Raw genomic sequence first — 21121 nt, forward strand, 5'->3', positions numbered from 1 at the left:
ACATACATACACACACACACACACATATTTTTTCACATACAATGAAATTACTGTCTACTTTTTATGGTAAAGTCCACAGTTTGTGTTTCACTTTCCAGTTAAAAACATTTCTTTTGCTCCCCCTTCCCAAATTCACTCTTCTGGAAATTGAAAATTTACTTCTCTGCTAAACTGCAAGGCGTGCCAAACCCCAAATAGCTGAGGGATCATAATTCAGAAGCCGCTGGTTTGGCCTCTTGTATGCAAAACCTGTAGAAGTAACCATGGGCCCTGGGATAAGTTTCCCAGGACAACCAGGAAACCCAGCAGGAAGACACTGAACTCGTCTGAAAGAATTTTCCAAAAAAATTGTGGGGTAACTGCTTCATATTTTAAACCACATGGTAACACAGACTGTATCCTTTCAGGTAGGCAAAATCTGCTTTTGCAAGTAGATTAGTGATTCCTTGAGAAATAACACTTGTTTCCATCTTTTCTTAGGATTTAAGGGGACTGGACCGGGACTTAAAAGATTCAAATTCTAGTCCCTGCTGAAAAGTTCAGTAACTGTGACCTTGGGAAAATGGCACACTCCCTCAGCCTGTTTCCTCATCTGTAATTTGAGGGCTTTGGAAGGAATGATCTCTGTGGCCACATCCAGCTCGAAAACCCTGTGATTCTATGCTATGATGACTCCTACACCCGTTCTCTCCAAACAGAAGGTACTTGTGTTTTGCTTTGAGAGTCAGCATGTTCTTCATTTTATTATTTCCCCACTTAAAATAAAAAGGAATCCCCTATGGTCTGTAAACCGGTTTCATACTGAGTGCAATGTATTACGGCCAGTTTTCCATTTTAATTCTCTAAAAATATCCGCTAAAAAAAAACAAAAAAACAAAAAACAAACTGGGTAGTGTTATAAAGCTTTTCCCTGACTTGCAGCCTTCTGAGTGGGCAGCCCCATATCTACACAATTTTCAGTTGCTGAAAAAGTTGGAGTTTAAATATAGCCTGGCAACCAGGGTCTGGTATTATAATGGTATTTTATGACCTTTTGATGTCACCCTATGGTTCCTGGAGTTGGAGGGAAAAGAAGCTGTGATGAATAACAGTATCTCCACTTCTATGTGGATTGTCTCTCCTCTTAGTAATTTTTCCTTGTGGAATAAAATGAGCTCATGCATTTTGAATATATAATAGCGGACACTCTTAACAAGTAAGGGGTGGAACAATAAAATGGCAAGCGTGTTGGTGGGAAGTGCAGAAAGGAAAGTAAAACTAAAGGGAAAAAAAATGGTGATGAAAAGGCTTAAAGGTAAGAATAAATAGGCTGATTTGGCAAATGATGGCACATACCAGGAGGGAAGTAGGAGTCATGGCTGCATCAGAGCTTTGAACCTGGATAATTGGGGGAGGGGATGTCATAAACAGGTAAGTTATGTTGGAAGAAGAGTTCAGATCAGGACCTAGGGAGTCGGAGGGTTCATGAAGATGTGTATCCAACAGCAGATGCTCAGCAAACAATTAAACATGAGGGATTTGAGGCCTTGGTCTCAAGTAGTACATGTTAGTCCATAGAAAATAAAATAGAAAAGTAGTTTAAATTTGGGTTAAGGTGATGTAAATAATTTTTATCTTAAAAGCATATAGGTCTTATACTGTGTTTCCAATGAAACTAGCTAACTTTAAGAATTGAAACTGAAGGCTTCTAGACTCAGGACTGCATGTATTCGTAAGTGATCTTTTTTATTTTAGAAATTATTTTACGTTTTAACATTTTAATCGACTAACAGCCCAACAAGCTTTTTTTCTATTCCAGAACTAGTTCCTATTCTAAAAATTTCAATTTAGTTTACCCAGCTGTTTATTATGTGTCCACGCTGTGCTGAGAGTTCCGTGGGTAAGAGTGAAATACCTAACTTTGCTTTTGGTATTGGGCCATTTAAATCTAATTAAAGAAATCAGACATAGAAATAGCTATGTAAAGACTAATAGGGTCAAGCAACATTTTATATAGTGAAAACGTAAATGTATGTATCCGCAATGATCATCACCCAGTGATACTCAACTACATTGAATGGATTTATCTGGTGCTTGACCATGGATTTCCAACTCAGAACAAAACCAAACTCATCATCTAGCTTTTCTCATCTGCCCCTTCTCTTGGAATTTCTCTTTCAGCAACTATCCCCACAATCTTCCGTGTCACCAAGTCAGAAGCCTGGAAGTCTAGAATGTCTAAAAATCTAGAATGGCTCCTGTCTGTCTGCCTAGCCTTCTCCCACTTGGCCCTGCCTCTACACCCTCCCCCCACCCTGGCCAATTTGACTATGTTCCCTTGCTTTATTCTTCTAAAGAGATGCTATTGTTTTTCTAATAAAATCCAAATGGAAAGCTCTGTATAGTCCTGATCTTCTCTCTCCTGACTCCCTTGATCTGGTTGGTAGGCGCCTTCCCATATGAAGTCCTTGGGATTTTCAGTAATACCCTTATTTAAGTCCACTTGGTTTTGTACCTTCTGGGACCAACTTTTCACTCTAGTTCAATAGACAAAATCTTAGCTTTCCTTTAGGACCCCAGTCAAGAGCCAAGTCCTCAGCTAAACCTCCCCTGGACCTAACTCTTACCGAACCTTTCCCATCCCTTGAGCTCCAACAGGTCTCCTGCTTGCCCCTGACAGGGCACTAAACCTTTTTGCTGACATAATGCCTGTTTTTCTCCCCTGCCCCCTCGCTGGACTACGATCTCTTGCTGGCAAGTAGTGTCTTATTTTTAAGAATTCATTATTGTGGTTAATACAATGTATAAATATCCAGTGTCCTATGCAGCACCTATTACACAACCGGCATTCAAAGATGGGACTGAATTGAAAAGACTCAAATCTGGAGGATCGTTTTCCCCTAAGAACATGTTTTATTTGGCTGCCTTGCTGGCATCACTGTCTTTCATATTGGGCGTATGTATTTCTCTCAGCATTCTTTCCTTTTCTAATCTATATCTGTTCCCTTTCCTTTTTTTAATCTCCATCCCCCCCTGTCTCATGATGTTTCTTTGTTAAACCAAAGCGGACAACTTTCTTCTTCCTTTTTCTTTTCCATCTAGCTAAAATTTACTGGACGTCTACCATGTATCACATACAAAAACAGGGACTTTCATTAATTATTTCTTAAAATTCATAACAACTCTGTGAAATAAGCCTATTCTTTGTTACAGTTTCCCTATGAGGAAAGCAAGGCCTAGTGAAGTTAGTACTTTCTGCAAGGTCACACTGCAAGTAAGCAATAAAAAAGCCAAGGCAAACTGGGTCCAGAACCGGCCTTAACAACTGTATGCTTTGTTCTGAAGAACAGAATTATGCTCCTTAATTTTGTTTAACGTGATTTATTCTCTCTACCTGACCATGAGGGACTAATGCCGTGGGTAGGTCCCAAAAGGAAATGGAAAAATAATACAGAGAGGAAAACTGGGTGAAATTTGAGGAGATTCTGAGAAAGTAATTTGAATCTATCTTCGTTGTGATCTAGTTACCAAGGAAATCTAAATGTAGTACTCTGACTCAGGCGTTGTTTCACCATATTAACCTGAAGACAGTTGTGTTCTGTGGGCAGAAATTCTACAGTACGCATCCCCCCTCCCAAAGCTTCTCACATAGCCAGTGGTTAGGCTTGTGCACAAACACCACAAGCAGCAGACATTCATAAAATACCACACACACAACGACCATGTGCGTGCCCAGAACATACAACACTCTCATATGACCGGACCTGCATGAGTAACTTGCTCAACATTGCACTGTGCTGGATTTCTCCAGCTTCTGACTGAGCTGCATTGAAGCACAAGACAGCATCTTGTTCAAGACCATGCACTCAGTGCTCCAGCTCTGGGTGTTTGGTGCGTCAGTCACCAGCGATTCCAGTTAAATATATTCAAGGATTTCACATTGGATTTTGCTGGCAAGCTGACATCTCAGATCCAAAAGTGCTGTGTTAAAAATTAAATTCACATACCATCGTGTAGATTTTGCAGGAAGAACTGCTGACTGGTAGGAACCTCATGTGGACATCACACACCAAGGTCAGGGCTGCCTTGTAAATATGTGTTCTAGGAGTGAGTTTCTTTGAGGAAGAAAAAAATGGAGTTACTGTACTTGTTAAGCTTACTACACGGTGATTGATGAAGGTATTCAGTCCTGGATGTTCCTCTTCACATTCGAATCCTTGTGTTATTGCAAATATAAAGGGGAATATTTAAGCTTGAGGAATTAAAACAGAGAATTCTTGTTTCTTCTATGTGTTTTAAATACCAGGCTAATTGTGCTCAATGTCCATGGGGACACGCTGAAATATAATTAACATTTCATCCCCCAAAACTCATACTCTAAGTAAGGAAAGGATTCATTTTGTTCATTCTGGCTGCAGCCTATGAAAATAGGGTGACTTTGATTTGTGTCTATGACCTCACCAATCTAAATATCACAACACAGAAAAAAGTTGGGGCCTGACCTCACTTATCAGTCTTCTGGTTTCAACTTATAAATAAATAAAATGATAGGAGTTAGCAGATGAATGCAGCTTCATGAATTAAAAAAAAAAAAAAAAAAAAAAAAGGCACAACAAAGTTGGTGCTGTGGTCTTACATATTGGACAGGGGTTGCTACCATAAATTGCCATAAATATTTTACTATGGAAAATTTCAAACCTACAAAAAGTTAGAGAAGAGTATAGTAAGAAATTCTGATGTTCTCACCAACACCCAGCATTAAGCATTGTCAGCTCAGGGGCATGCTTATTTTATCTATATTTCTATTCACTGTCCTCATCCCCAAAGCATTGTATTGAAACCTGTTTCCCAGACATCATTTTGTCTGTAAATATTGCAATATGTATTTCTGAAAGATATAATATTCTAAAACTGGAAACAATAATTCTATAGTTGTAAATTGGCAGTCAGGTTCCAAATATCCCTCATTATCACGTAAAACGTTTGCAGTTAGTATGCTCAAATGAGGAACAGTGGCACTTTTAAGACATGTCTTAATCTATAAATTGCATCTCTATATTTGTTGAGAAATTGGATCGCTTCTAATGCAGCATTTCCCACAACCTGGGTTTTGCCAAGAATGAATTTAACAATACTTTTGACTTCATTATTTTTATTTTAAAGAACACTAAAGGGAAAAATTGCTTTCTCGTATAAGATTGATCCTTTAAAAAAGATACTTTTTACCTCCCACTAGATACTCATATGTGTCATATCTCTCCACTGAAAAACATTTCCCTCTAGGTCTCTGATTATGACAAAAGAACATTACGGAAAAACAGTGAGCATTGATCAGTTGTGGGAGACCAAGTAAGCCTTGTTTTCACTGATTCTTAGCGTTAGGAAGGACCTTAGGAAGCAGTGTGTTCAATTGCTTCTGACTGTTGGAAAAACTGAGGCTCACATAATTCAGGCTAGAATAATTATCTTTAAACTTTGCTGTCTGGAGACTAGAGCTCCTCAGAGATGCCCAAGCTCCTCAGAGACGCTCTAAGATGTGATACTTCATAGGACCTGGTGTGAAGATGTGGCTGGGGGTGGTGGTGAGTGGGGGTAGCATGTGGAGCACAAGGCTTTTGGTTCTTCATTGGCAAGGCTGACCTCTGTTCAAGGCAATCCTCCGTCCTGCCGCTGACCTCCTAAGAAGGTCGGGGCCTGCCCTCACTTATCAGTCTTCTGGTTTCAACTTAGAAATAAATCAAATGATAATGTAGAATAATGAACACTAGGACTTGATTTATCAGTTTGAGTTGGATTCTACACTCTGGCCAAATACTTTCTACTTTCCCTGAATTCTAGGTTCCTCATATGAATGATCTAGGTAGGACAATAGACTGTATTATGTATTGAATATAACCTCTAAAGGAGGGTGGTACTTCCCAATGCCATTGACATAAGGCTTGAACTTGGGACATGCTGTTCCCCTTCTATGGATGGTGAACACATTCCACTCAGAACTCAGGAGCTGACACATATGACTTGCTTTGACCAATAAATATAAGGAGAATTGAGTTGTGTCATTTTGAAGATGCAGTGTTCACCATCTCTCTCTCTTTTCGGAAATGCATTATCCTAAATAGAGACTATATAGACATAGGTACCATATGCAAGGACGTGTACAGTGAGGAAGAAATCAGTATTCGATGTGGAAAGTCAGTGGGGTTGGAGGGTTGTTTGATACTACAGCATAACTGTGTGTCCTGCCTGATAGAGAGGCTAAGGCATGCTCTGTTACCCTGCTAGGCTTGTAGTGAAAACCAAATACAGCCACAAAATTGGAAGCTTTTAAGTCAGTGTGAAACATCTACCTCGTCTGCACGTTATTTCTTGAACATGTATTTTATATCCTCAATCAGAGTGTAAGTACCTCAAGAAAACTTCAAATTATACAGCACTTTGATAGTTTAGAATTCCCAGCCTGAACAATATTTTGTTTGCCCAATATTTCAAGTCACCATTGTATGAAGGGTGTGACTCTGACAAGTACAAGCTCTGTGAAACTGGGCAAATCATTTCTTTTCTCTGAGCCTCATTAAGATTGCTGTCTTGCCCTGCTTTTGGCAGCAAAAACTATAGCTATTAGAAATATGTGTTAACTCCTTAGAACTGTATCTATTTTGATTTTGATTTTTTAACTATAGAGATTTCGTTGCATGATTTAATGTCTGGTAGGGTTAGGTCCTCCATAGTATCTATGTTTTGATATTGAAAGACTTTAATTTTTTTATATCAGTAAAACTTTTATATTAAAAAAATATCAAGGCGGGGGTACCAGAAAGGTAAACCATTTAAACATTGAGGGTGGAGAGCAGGTAAATTAAAAAAAAAAAAAAAAAAAAAAAGCACATTAATTAATGTTTATAAAGAAATACATAACAGTGAATTTTTAATGAGACAAAAGTTGAAGTACATGGAGTCTTAAATACATTATAATACTAAAATATACATTTTAGAGAAGCAGAAAGTCACTGTTCCTGCAAATGAAGTCGTATCTATTTTGCATCCCCTGTAGTTACTTGTGACATTTGGACAAATATCTCCCCAAGAAAGTGTTGTTCAAAGGTTCCAAAACATCAAAAGTCAGACTTAGTTCACACTTAAGGAAAAAATGAAAGGAGAAAAATAAAAGAAGAAGAATATGATGTTTGTCAATTTCATTTCACGTGGCAGGATCAATATTATGTGAGTTTCGAGAGTGCTGTTTCAAGCTGAGTGTATCTCTGGAGTTGGAGTAAAGCCAGCTTGCAGTGCCTGCTGCTGTTATAGATGTTGGGAAAGCCACAGTGTACAGCACAAACCCCACATTGCTGTGGAGCTTACTTTGTTGTGGGGTTGGGGGTGGGGGACTTGAAAATACAAATATATATGATCTATGGTAAGTGCAGAATCTAGATAATGGAGGGCTCAGAGAAGCATGGGAGGAGAGGCCAGGGCCCTGCTCTACCCAGGTAACATTTGATCTGAGATGTGAGGCAGTCAAGGCCATAGGGAATGAGCCCTGTAGGTGCACAGAGAAGATCATTCTACGCAGAGGGAACGGCAAGTAAAATATGGGACAATACTCAATGAATATGAGGAGTAACAAGGAGACCAGGCAGCTGGAGCTCAACAAGCAAAGGAGAAGAGTGGTGGGATCCAAGTTCAAGGAGACAGCGTGAGATGAGACATATCTGGCAGAGTTCCAGTTGATTGAATGGATTTGGGATTTTCATTAAGTGAACTGGACAGCTATTGCAGGATTCTGAGCAGATAAGTGATATGATCTGACATAACTTTTCAGTAGATCACTCTGGCTGCTCTGCTGAGACTGGATTGCTGGGGGAACTTTGGTGGAAGCGGAGAGGTGAGTGAGGTGGATTGTGTAATAATTCAGGTGCGATATCTTGAAACTTCGACAGGATTGATTGTGGTAGAGATTGGGGGAAATAGTCAGATTCTGGATATATTTTGAAGGCATAGCAAACAGATTAGCTGATGAGTTAGATATGGGGCTGAGAGAACAACAGGATGGTGACTCCAGGGTTGCAGGCGTGAGCAGCTAGAAGAATGCATTGCTGCTTGCTGAACTGGGGAAGGCTTCAGGTGAAGAGCTTGGGAGAAAGTCTACTGTGTAACATTCCAGGGTTTGGAATGTTAAAGTGATGCCCCCAGACAGTGCACAATGCGTGGTGTGAAGATTCAATCCACTCTTGCTCCATGTAAAGTCATTTACTCCTATTCTCTCTGTGCTCTCATTTCAGAGTGACTTTTTTTATATGTGACTGGTGTAACAAGATCCAATACACAATGTATCTTTTCATCCAACAGATTGTCGTTGCCCAGTTGTAAATGTCTGCTTATTTCTGAGCGTGCATTTTGTTTCTTCAGCCAGATTCTAAATGCCACAAAATGTGAATTCAAGTCTTCTAAGGCTATCTGTAATTATACGTAGGACATGTCTGACCAGCTAGTCTTGGTTAATACCTGCTTGCCGCAGTTTGATTTAAACTTGTTTATCTCTGGAAAGCATCGCATATTAAGTAACAGAAGCCCAATATGACAGAGCATCATTCTCATATAAACAGAAGGCAAATTGAGGGGATGTGGTTGAGGATAATGTTGGTTGATGAGTATTTCAAACTATGAAGCTTCCTTCCCCCTAGCTGCTCTTTGTCTACTTTTCTACAAGATCCAATTTGAGGCTAGTCTTTGTCTATAGTTAATAATAACAATAATAAAGATAACGATCGTCACCATTATTCTAATACAATAGAGAGGGAGCGAAGAAAAGTGTTAATAGCACTGTAACAATATCTGCATCCCAGAGGTGCCTGCAAATTCTGCATTTTGCAAGAAAAGTTCCCTTTATGTAGGGAAAAACATACGTAAAAAAAGAAGATTTTGGATATGAAAGTGTAAGAAACTCAATCACACTCCAGACCCAGGCCCTCAGCAATTGTTTTCCTATTTGCTTACAGCACCAGGCAAAGGTATTTCTTTCTCTTCACTGTTCAAATGACACCTCCCCTCAGAAGCCTTTCTTGATCATCTTACATGAGAGAGTATCCAGTTCTGCTCCCCTAATCCCTTGTCCCCTGTCTCCGACATTATTATTCTCTATTGTGATTACGAACACCTGTTGTTATATGTTTGTTATTTGTGTCTCACCTGTCTCTCTCCCCACAATATCAACTTGAGGGCAGGGATTTCATTTGGTGTATGCACTACTATATGCCCACTCACCAGAAAAGTGCTGATGCAGCTAAATATTTGTCACATGAAGAGCTGAATGAAAGACAAGGTTTAGGATGGAAAACAGAAATCAAAGAAGTTATAATCTGCTTTGGGAAAAAACAAACAAACAAACAAACACACAAACAAGTCCATTGTTTATTTTGGAGGGGATGAGAAGTGATTTGAATATAACTGATCCATTGTCTTCATCAGACAGCCTACGCACTTGGGTTCAACTCTCTTTGGGACTGGAGAGAGCAAGAAGGGATTCCTTCCTTCCTTGTAGTGCTGGCTTCTAAGGCAGGTAAGGAACAATGCATTGAGGAAATATTTGGTTCATCACTTACACTGAGCACTACTGAAGTCAATTGAAGTGTCAGTGGCTCTTTGGTAGCCAAGAAACTCTTGAACCTGAAGTCTCCATTCTCACCCAAGTTCATTTCCTTTGTGTTGTCACTGTTTCCTATGTTAAGCCTTGGCAAAATGCCCTGCAGCCTTCCCACTAAGGTATAGCTGGATGGTCATGTGTACCTTCACCTGTAATCCGTGTATCAGCTACAATACAGGGTGAGGAAGAGCTGCACATATTAGTCCAGTTGGGCTGTGGCCTAAGCTGTGCTCTTGGCTCATCTCACTCTAGCTTGGTAAGACTGAAGTCTCCTTTATCATATTCTTTCTTACTTCCTATAAATTCTTGGAAACCATCAATATTCTCCTGCATCATGATTTTGCACATTCTATTTCCATGAATCCTGATGTGTTCCTTTTCTCAATTAAGTTATTTTAGGCTAATACCCCTTAACAAGAATGGGTGCAAGCAATAGGAAGCCAGGCTGGGAATCAAGAACTCTGTGAAAGGAACCCACCTATAGACAGCTATTGTTTTTCATGTAATTTCCTATAGTAAATTATTGTTCACTATAATGTTTGTTGAATACTACTGGCCTGTTTGTTTGTTTGTTTGTTTGTTTTTTAACTGGTGAATGAAAGGAGAGACTGTTACCCCATCTTTTGGATCATATTTGATTAGTGAGAGCAGTAGCTGCATGAAACGTAGTGACAAGTCAGACAGAAGTGAACTCAGAGATGCATAGAAAATTGGATGGCAGAAAAGGGTGTCAAGTGGAAATGATGGCAATGTATGCATTGGCTAAGTGCCCTAAGATGTATTAAGGGGAGGGCACAGAACTGGTCCACAGGGGATAGGGGACTGAGTTATGGAGGATGGGGTAACAAAGGGGGACTCATGTTATCACAATAACAAAAACTAGTTATTGTTCCATTTATTTCCTCTCTGCTTGGTCCTGTACTATGTTGCATTAATTTTTTAAAAATTTAATATAATTTTTACAGTAACATCATGGAATAAATACCCTACTCAATGCTGCCATCCCCATGTTAACCAGGACAGGCTTAGTAGAAATATGGAGGATTTTATTTATTTATTTTTAATTTTTTAAATTTTTATGCTGTTCAGGTTTTTATCTGTTTGGTTGGTGTTTTCTTGAGTTGTTCAAGGATGGGCATGGTCTTCAGGTATGATGAAGCTCATCTTGATCAGCTTCCCAACTGCCACAACAAAGTCACCTTGTCAATGAGAAAATGTAATTACCTTGGCATGGGACAGAGGCATTCCTGTTTGGCCATAGGGATCTCATCTATGCATCTTATTTTTTCATATATGCAAACAATTCCATCAAAGTAAAAGTTGGAAGCAGATTGGTCTGGAGTTTCTCATGCATTTTTAACAATTAAGGACATATAAAGCGTCTGGCAAAAAAAATGTTTTTATTAGTTAGATACACTCTCAGATTTTCACAATGGATGTTGTACACAATCCAAGAAAGCATTTAAAACAATGAATATTCAAGTACATTAATTTAATTTGACAGAAAACCAATACAAATTGAATAGAACTGAGGCATTTGAGTCTAGAATTTGGTGTCTGCTCCCATTTATTTACATGATTTGGCCCATTTCCTTTGCCTTCTCCTCAATTTTTATTTTTCTCTTTTAGAATGTTTTTGTACACTTAATGTTGGTTATTCTCCATTGATGTCACATTCTTTGTCTATTTGTCCCTCAATTAAACATAGTACTCCAAATCACTCTAGGTCATGTTCGTGATTGAAGAGCCTAGAAATAAAATTCTTCTTCATCCGTTGGTCTATGCTCCTATTCAATCAGGAGATGCCCCTTTCTTGGTTCCACATACCTTGCTCTAGTTCAGAGCCAAGTGTAACATTTGAAAGTCTATGAAGTCAGCTGCATAAGTGAAGAAAAGGTCAATGAATTTACCAGAGTTGGAATGTCAGCTTTGGAAAGATACGTTTCTTACTTATGTTCTTTCCTCTTTCCCAAACCCAAATATGTCCTCCAAGGGATTAATCTCTTGAGTAGTGCTTGGGCAGGGGTAGATTAAATGACTTCTAACATTTCTTTTCACATTAACTTTCTATGTTTTAAGATTCCCTAATGTTTAGTGATCATTTGAAAGAACACAAAAGAAGTTAATGTTTTTGCTTACATGAGAGCTTGATATGGGTATTCAGTGATTAGCTTTTCATGTGATGATGAGAGGTACTAGTTTCCTTCTGTCTTGTGACTCCATCATCCTTTAGGATGTTTGACCTCTCTGCATTTAGGCAGAAGGTAGCAGAAAAGTGTAGAGATGATATATATTATTTCCACTCTCAATCTATTAGAAGAGCTAGTTACAAGACATGCTGAGATGCAAGTGTTACTGGGAAACACAGCCTCTGTCTAAGTAGCTGTTTCCTGTCAACAACTGAACTATAGAAGCAGGATACAACTCTATGGATAGATTGTTTTTTCACATATGAATTATTTTTGGGATATGTAAAATAAAAATAAAAAAAGATTTTCATTGGTCTAGAAGGTAATTAAGGATCAATGAAAAACCCAACTCCATTGTATAATGATATACATTCATATTAAAAACTTTCCTTAGGAAAAAAGGCGAAAAGATGGAAAATTAACAAAGATTTTTCTGTAACATGGAGAAATACATTTAAACCAAGGAATCATCCTAAAATTCTGTCACAAATTTTCAGGGTAACTTAGGTTTGGTGATTTATATTCGTTGACACTTACTTTTTAAATTAAAAAAAAAATAAATCCCATAATTTTTAATTCAAATGCTGGAAGAAAACATAAGAAATAATTTAGAGAAAGACTGCACTCAAAAAATAAATATACTTAAACATATATAGCAGGGCCTAATGGAATGACCAACATGGACCTATGTCATGGGCTGAAAAAAAAAGATTTTGGAGTGGAGCCTTCAGGATGGGCCTAAGCAACATAAACAGGAAGAAAAGGTCCACTAGTGTCTAAATGGTCAATAGTAAAGAACTTATGATCAGCTCGTCCTGCAATTCATAAACAGAACTTGCTGATTTTAGTGCTGACCATCAGCTATAACAATGGGGAAACATAACTAATTTGTGTTTGTTTTCTTAATAGTGGCTGGTTTTAGTAAAATATTGAGGCATATATATATATATATATATGGACAATAGAACTACTCTTTGAACATTACACTTTTAGGTCATAAACAATATTGATACATATTAAAAAAGCAATTTTAACAGATGGTGTCATTTTCAGCCCTTTAAGACTTCCATGTATCTCAGTCAAGTATTTTCAGATCTCTAAAGAAAGAATATATTCATTAAAATGGAATTGGTCGCATGGAACCATAGAACGGGACCAGAGGCAATGTGGGACAGATTCCAACAAAGCCCTGGCCAAGAGCAGAGCCCTGTATTCAGTGGTTCCGAAGGGCAACGATGCTGCCTCCAGCCTGTACACTTCGATCAAGCCCTTCTAGCCAGGCCAACTGGTGACTCTACATCTGTCTTCACACTCAACAAGAAGTGATCCAAATAAGAGTTTGCCTTCTAGGTAATTTATGAGGATGAAATACACTGATCTGCTGATGTGCATATTGTAGGCTTGGAGACAGTCATATTTCTCATTATAAAATGATAGATTTTTTTCAGACTTATAGATCAGTCTTGGTTGATGAATGCATTCTTAGTGTGCTGAGCAAATAAAATCCAACCCTACAAGTTTGAGGGCCAGATTCTGCCTGGAGATATATTGATTAAGTTAATAAATGACAAATTCCCATATAGGTGTTCTGGGAGATAGTATACTTATAGCTCTCTTTGAGCTTATTAAAATCTCCTTTGTATCACTACAATGGCTTAAACATTCATTTTTTTTTATTTATTTTTTTTAATTTATAAGTTTTAGAGAAGTCTTAACTCTCATTTAATGCCAAGGTCACTTTACCTAAATGAAAAAAGAAAAGTCAATTTAGTCATTTCAATTGAATAAAGAATGCCAATAACATATGTTGCAGGCTTTACCCCTTATTCCATTTTAATCTTTAGTAAAATGTAAATTGCCTCTCGGCAATATTTACCAACAAATATGTTCACGAATATATTTTGTACACTATGTCAAAGCAGACAGCAGTGATAACTGTAACATTTTGCCCACTTTAAGTCTATAGAAAAAAGTTTAATTTATTGCCAGTTACCTTGCTTAGTGGAAACACACCAAATGTATTAAAGGAAGTTGCTAATTTTTAACAAAACCATTATTGTATCAGTGAAGGCACACATTCTGGTAGTGGCCCTCACTGTTGAAATAGAAGTGTCCCTTCTGAGTTACAACAGGATTTGATTACAGACACCTCTAGCTGTCAGGGACCTCATGTGGTTTAGGGACTGCTCTGGATTCTGAAGCCTGAGATCATGTCACAGAAGAGGGAGAAAACCTGAGGAAAACACGGTGTAGATTATAAAACGCCTGCACGTGAGCTGCAAGCTCTCACGTCAGCAAGTGAGCGTGTGCCCCAGACGGACCATGAACCTGTGGCCCAATCCAATTATCCTATCGTTAGTGGGAATCCAACTCCCTCTGACTTCTCATCACTCCTAGTCACCTAGGAGACCCACCCAGGTTCACTTGCCAAGAATGTCAGAGCTTTTATGTCCACGATGATGGAAATCAAACAGTCACTATCCATTCCATCAAAAACATTGGTGAGGCTAATATCAGAACACTGGTGGTCAAGGTCCCGCATGGCTCTAATGTCCATGACCTCCATTTTAAAACTCCACATACAGTCTTAACTGTATGGTAAACATAGCTGTGCAGCCTTCAGTTGAGTATGAAGAGTTGCGAGTTCTAGTCCCGACTGTGCCTTTCTTGTGTTGTCTATAAAATTAGTTGCAACTTGATTTTGGTTCTCAAAATTTTCACCATCAAGGGTTTCTGGTATTTCCCTTCCTCCATCATTTGTAGAAACCGTGTGGGAGGTGAGAGTTGGGGGAATAATATTTATTATCTGCCATACAAGACACTGTACATATCTATTAGCTGTTTTCAAAGTACTCCCGAGGCTATGAAACTCAGAACCCATATTCTTTCCACACTACACATTTGAAACTGAACTATTAAGTACTTGTCAGATAATTTTATATTTCATGATCAACATCAGTGATTACCTTGATTTAGAATTTCTGTACAGAATGTGATAATGAATTGCATGATGAGAAGGCGGCCTAAATGATTGCATGAGCTATAAAACAACCTCGTTAGGTCTAGAACTATTGGAGGGTGAAGATAAATAATCTGAGGGAAGGAAGTTGTCACGAATGAGTTTAGTCAAAGGGATGTCCTATTTCAAATGGAGTCATTCTAACTTTTGAGTGTGAAATAGATCAATGATGTTATCTGATTAGTGTTTTGGAGAAGATGCTGGAAACTAGAAGGCCAATAATTAGCCCTCTAGTTCAGGGCAAGTGGTAATGAAAGTCTCAATACATTCACAGCTTATACAAACATATCTGGGGGAAAACATACTCATTTAATTAGGTATTTGAAACATTAAAGTAGCTTACAGTTGGGGCAATTGGGTAAGGCACTGCAAAACACTATTATTAGATAATTATAGATTCAGAGAAAGTTGTAAGGAAGTGTACAGGAAGTACCGTAAACCCTTCACCCAGCCTCCCTTAAGGTTAACACATTGTAAAACTAGAGGCAATACCTTTGTGAAAGAAAAATATGTTTATCCATGCATGCTTTACACTTATACCAAGTTTATCATAATTCAAAAGCAATCATAATTTTAAAATAAAAATAGTATAAAACTAATAGGAGAAAATAAGTGTATAGTCTCTTGAAGAGCAGTTCAAATGTTACACAAAAAGCAAACACCATAAAGGAAAAAAAAAATAGATTCTAATACCAATATTTTTGGAAAAGTTCTCTCTCTTAAAGTGCAAATAAACAAGCCAAACCTTTCTGTGATGTTTCAGGCCCTACCATAGGCAATTCCAAAGATCTCAGGGGGTAACGTGGCCCTCCACACACCAGACTTGGTTCACAGACAATGTATTACAGCCTCTGAAGGGAACTGCAGTCAAGGGCTTAGGCTCCCCCGGCTGGTCATGTTCCTCTGGAACTTACATTCCAGAAGTAAAAAAATCAGTCATTACCTAGAACAATCTGCAAATTGCAAAGGTGCTATAGAAGGGAATTCCAAGTGTTGAGAGGCCGGGCAGCGGTTGTTACCAAGACAGAGAAGTCGAGTATTTTCTCTCTGAGAACATCTTCTCCGTAAGAAACTTGATGTGTCTTAGAAAAGAGGAGGAAAGCCCATACCGAGAAATAGGGACAGAATAAAAGGCCTGGGGTTGGGAGGGGGCGTGGAGACCAATGGTGGGCCAGTTGATGGGCTGGAGCACAGAGTGGGGGGTAGAATAAAATTTCAGCAAGTGAAAGATGGTGCTCAGGAGGTAGATAGTGGCCAAATTGTGTAGCAGAAGAGGAAGAAATAGGCTATGTTCAGAAAGGATAGATCAAAAGTCCCAGCATTTCCCAGGAGGTACAAATTTAGGATTAGTTTTGGCCATTTGAGACACCTGTATTCAAGACCACACAAGGGTAACGCCCTCAGCTCCACATGCGTTTCCCATAATACCTTATGGACTCCTGCTGCTCTGGATGGGGAATCTCAGTGACCAGATTCTGTTGGTTTATTGCAAATAGTAGTTCCCCTTTATTCATGGTTTCCCTTTCCGAGGTTTCAGTGACCCACGGCCAACTGTAGTCCAAAAATAGTAAATGGAGAGTTCTAGAAATAAACAATTTATACATTTTAAATTGTGGGCTGACCTGAGTAGCTTGATGAAACCTCACGAGTCCTGCTCTGTCCCACCTGGGACATGAATCTCCCTTTTATCCAGCATCTCCATCTGTAGATGCTTCCTGTTTGTTAGTCTCTGAGTAGCCATCTTGGTTATCAGATTGGCTACTGCAGTTTTGTGGTGCTTGTGTTCCACTAACCCTTATTTTACTTAATAATGGCCCCAAAGTGCAAGAGTAGTGATGTTGGCAACTTGGATACGCCAGAAAGAGGCCATAAAGTGTCTCCTTTAAGTGAAAAGGTGAGTACAATGCAATAAGATATTTTGAGAGAGAACGTGTTCAGCTTTTATTACAGTATATTGTTAAAATTGTTCTGTTTTATTATTAATTCTTGTTGTTAATCTCTTTCTGTGCCTCATTTATAAATTAAACTTTATTATGGGTACCTGTGTACAGGAAAAAACAGTATATATACGGTTCAGTATATCTGTGGTTTGAGGCAGCAACTGGGAGTCTTGGAATGTATCCCCTTTGGATAAAGGGGAATAATGTAATCAAGTTTTAAGATGTGGCTTGTTATCCAACGGCAGATCAGTTTGTGTCTCTCCCCTGCAAAGAACCAATTATTGATTCCTTAGCAATCTCAGAGTAAAACTCTTTTTTAGCTTGGCATGTATGGCCCTAATGATGTGTCCCTGCTTACTGCTCTTGAATCATCTGCCACTCACTCTTTGCTCCATCCGTACCGAGAATTTAATGTTTTCCCAGTGTGTCAGTCTTTTCTTTTAGGTAGGGCACTGAGCTTTTCTCATGTGTCCTTCATCTGACCCCACAGCCCCTCCCCACTTCCTCCTAAGACATACTTTGTCATCCTTCAGTAAATCTACTCTGAGAAGCCTTTCTAGAATCCACTTTTCACCATGACACCAAAACTCTACTCCTATTTTCTTTCTTTATATATGGTATCTAATAATTGAAAATGTTTTTTTCTCTCCCCAAATCTGTGATAACCTGAGAAAAAGTGTATATTATTATATTTATTTCAGTATCCATGCTTAGCATGATAGTTGCCTTATTTTGAGTGAATGAAGAGTATCTGTACATATATATTACATATTTGTTCCTCACAATTATCAATTCAACACACTCCCATTTTATTAGTTTCGGAAGTGGAGAAGTTCTGATTAATGTACTATGAATTGTTTTTGAATAACTACATCTAAGTATATTTTAATCATTTCATTCTGAAAGTGTTTGTATGGATAGTGTGTTTTTATGTACATGGTCAGATTTAAGATGCTGGAGGAAAACACCACATCAACTGCATCTCTGTACTGCCAGGTAGAACCAACCTGATTATCACATGTATTTCATGCTTTTCAACTATTGCTTTCTTTTGAAAAACAGAAGGACAGAGATTTAAGTATGGGTTTTTCACATCTGATATGTTACAAAATTCTTCTCATATCTTTTGCTCTTGGGTTGAGTCTCCACACCAGAGCATTTTTTCCCTCTTTCCACAGTGAAGCTGAAATAGAAATTTAACTCAAACTTTTTTTCTTGACATCCCTACTTAGGCTGTTCTTAATAAATACAGTTGTTATTTCTAAGCCAGTTGTTGTAATTATATTTTTGTTGGCTTTCTTCATTATATTTCTTCTCCAGATGGTCCACTATTCATATTTTTGGCTTCCTTCCTAATATCAAACTATAGGAATATTACACCATCTTCTTTTAAAAACAAATCTCAATTGGTTTCTTATTTGCCAATGGCTAGACCTTCGAAAGTCCTCCTTCTGGGGCCCTTCATATCTCAATGATTTCATTATAGAAGAGAAGCCCATGGGAGTTCCTGTTTTTCATTTCAGTCTGAACAAGGTTCTGGCAAAACTCTGATACCACGGATTAGTTTTTTGACATCCTTACTTTTATATAAAACATTACAAAACTATTCTCTGAAAATCCTGCTGAATTGAAACTCATGAACTACCTGACTCATGACAACATTCACTGGAAAACAAGGCCATCTTTTATAAAAAAAAGCAAGAGTAGGGAAGTGCAGTGTGAGAGGCTTTGAAGAGTTTGCAGTTCAAACAGTGAGAGGTGTTTTGAGGATATATGTAAATTTTAAAGGACATCCAAGTCCATGTTCTTTTGTTTAACACAGAAAGGCCAACACATGTGTATCCATTCTCTGTGCTCCAGTTTCCTTTTCTTTTAAAATAGAAAAAATTATAGCACATATTATCTAATTATTTCCCCTGAAAATGTAGTAAAGTCATATAAAGTGCTTAGAAGAGTGCCTGATTAAAAAAACCCTCAATTAATGTTAACTATTAGTAATAGTAGGGGTATGTATTTATGCAGTATGCTAGCATTAAATGTTGGCCATAGACACAAAATTAGGAAGCGTTTATATGTAATCAGTGGGATTTGCTTTGGGTGATATCTTCTTGCCTCTCTGATAGAGAAAATGAATAGTCAGAACCACAATCACATGTAGTTTTTCACATGTTCAGCTCATTTAGCTTAGTCCATGAATTCAAGTTTAAGTGCTGCTCTGCGTAAGCATTTCGAACTTTAACAACTTAACAGTGAGGGGCTAACTGGGAAATAAATAAAAGTTACTGGCAGGAGAAAGAAGGAATTGGGAGGGTAAAGTAAGAAAGGCTCACATGGCTCATAAGGAAAAGACACATAAAAAAACTGGGAGAAGGATTTCTTGTCAGTGTGCATACCATCTTGACACTCCATGATTTGACTTCGGAAGCAACTGTCTTCTTGACTTGAGGCAACTTCCAGTAATTCAAAGAGATGGTTCTGTGAGAGTTGTCACACAAGGAGATGACAATGTCATTTCGTACAATAGAATCTACTCTAGGTACCTATAATGATGAATATCATTGTGGTGAGTCCACACCAGTTCTATGTATCAGCATATTTCCTGCCATTAGAGTGGTACCTGGCCCATTTACTGAGCTGGTGATCAATACTTGTGGAATGAAAGAGCAAAAGAATGAATGTAAAAAGGAATAAATGCCATATAATTCTAAATATTTATACGCACTTCACAAATTAAAAGTGGTAAATATGGAGATGGTGGTTCTGAACCTTAACTAAAACACCTGGAAACTTAAAAAAGTTGTGCCCCAGATTAAGGAAATCAAAATCTCTGGCAGTGGGATGCAGGCGTCAACGTTATTTTCAATAATCTTTCCAGGTGTTTCTACCAGGTAGCCTAAATTAACAACCATTGGTATAGACCAAGATCAATTGAACATGTGATCCGAAGACTGACTGACAAAAGGAATAAAAGACTGCCTCACGAATCAATACTGTTGAAGATGATTTTAGTTTCAAGTTATTTTACCAAATATTTTTATATCTGAATGTCCAAATTCTAAACCTCCATATTTTAGGAATGATAGTGATCATTTAAAGACGTGTTGAAACTTAACTCCAGTAATTAACAAACTTAACGCACAACATTGAAGTGATAATAATTTGCTATTAGCACGATGCATAAGCCCTGCTTTGTGCTACCCTTTGTATCCAGGGGCATCCTAGCTTCCAACCTTCAAAGCCTGTTGGAATAGTGGGCCGTGCTTTGCTTTCTTTGGTGTTTTCTATTTAAACAATAAGCACAGGGCTAAATAACAAATAAGAAATAAGAAAGCAAACATACAAATGCAAGAAAAATTGTCTTTGTTTGCAACGATATGATCTTTTATATAGAAAATCTTAGAGACTTCACCAAAGTGCTGTCAGAACTAATCAAAGAATTCAGTAAATTTGCAGGATACAAAATCAATATACGTAAAACAGTTGCATTTATATACACTATCAATGAAATATCTGAAAAAGATTATCCAGCCATGAAAAGGAAGGAAATCTTGTCATTTTTGACAACATGGATGAACTTAGAAAGCATTACGTTACATAAAATAAGTGAGACAGACACAGATAAATACTATGAAATCACTTTTATGTGGAACCTAAAAATGTCAAACTCATAGAAAGAATAGAGTGGTGCTCCCCAGGGACTGGGAGTGGGATGGGGAAATGGGGTGGTGTTTTTCAAAAGGTACAAATTTCCAGTTATAATATGAGTAAGTTCTGGGGGTGTAATGTGCAGCATGGAGCTTATAACTAATAATACTGTATTATATACCTGCAAGTTACTAAGAGAGTAGATTTTAAACGTCTCCCCACAAAAAAAGAAAGGGTAATTATGTAACATGATGGAGGTGTTAACTAATGCTATGGTGGCAATCATTTTCCAATATATATGCATATCAACGTGTGCACCTTAAGGTCACACAATGTTGTGTGTCATTATATCTCAAAAAAGGTGGAAAAAAGTATTGGGGCAGGTGGTAGTGGTCATTGCAGGAGAAGCTGAAGGAGGCATCACTAGGGAATACAGCATTGTAAATATCTGAATAAAATTAGGAAACAAAAATGTAGATATTTGAAGAATGAGCATTTTTGACAGAAGTAATAACAAGTGCAAATGCCCTGAGACAGGGCTGAAAAAAATAAATGAATGCTGAGGCAATCAGTAAGGAAAAGACTAGTAGGATATATGTCAGAGCAACAAAAGTATAAGAGCAGCTCTTGTAAACTTTATAGACCATTGTAAAAGGACTGAGGTTTCTACTCTGGGGTAGGTGACAAGCCGATGGAGGTTTTTGTGTGT

At 38.0% G+C, this 21121-nt stretch overlaps 1 long non-coding RNA gene across 1 annotated transcript in view; it reads left to right on the forward strand.

Moving 5' to 3' along the window:
* The first annotated feature begins 503 nt into the window (after positions 1-503).
* The window catches only part of LOC141570517 (uncharacterized), an 861799-nt gene continuing 841181 nt past the window's right edge, over positions 504-21121 (forward strand). The window contains exon 1 of the long non-coding RNA XR_012494572.2: positions 504-701. This is a non-coding gene — a long non-coding RNA (uncharacterized LOC141570517). The remainder of the gene's footprint in view (positions 702-21121) is intronic.

The sequence above is a fragment of the Rhinolophus sinicus genome, chromosome 3 (genome assembly GCF_057876585.1).
Source record: "Rhinolophus sinicus isolate RSI-liver-muscle chromosome 3, RSI-T2T, whole genome shotgun sequence".
In the NCBI taxonomy this organism is placed as follows: Eukaryota; Metazoa; Chordata; class Mammalia; order Chiroptera; family Rhinolophidae; genus Rhinolophus; species Rhinolophus sinicus.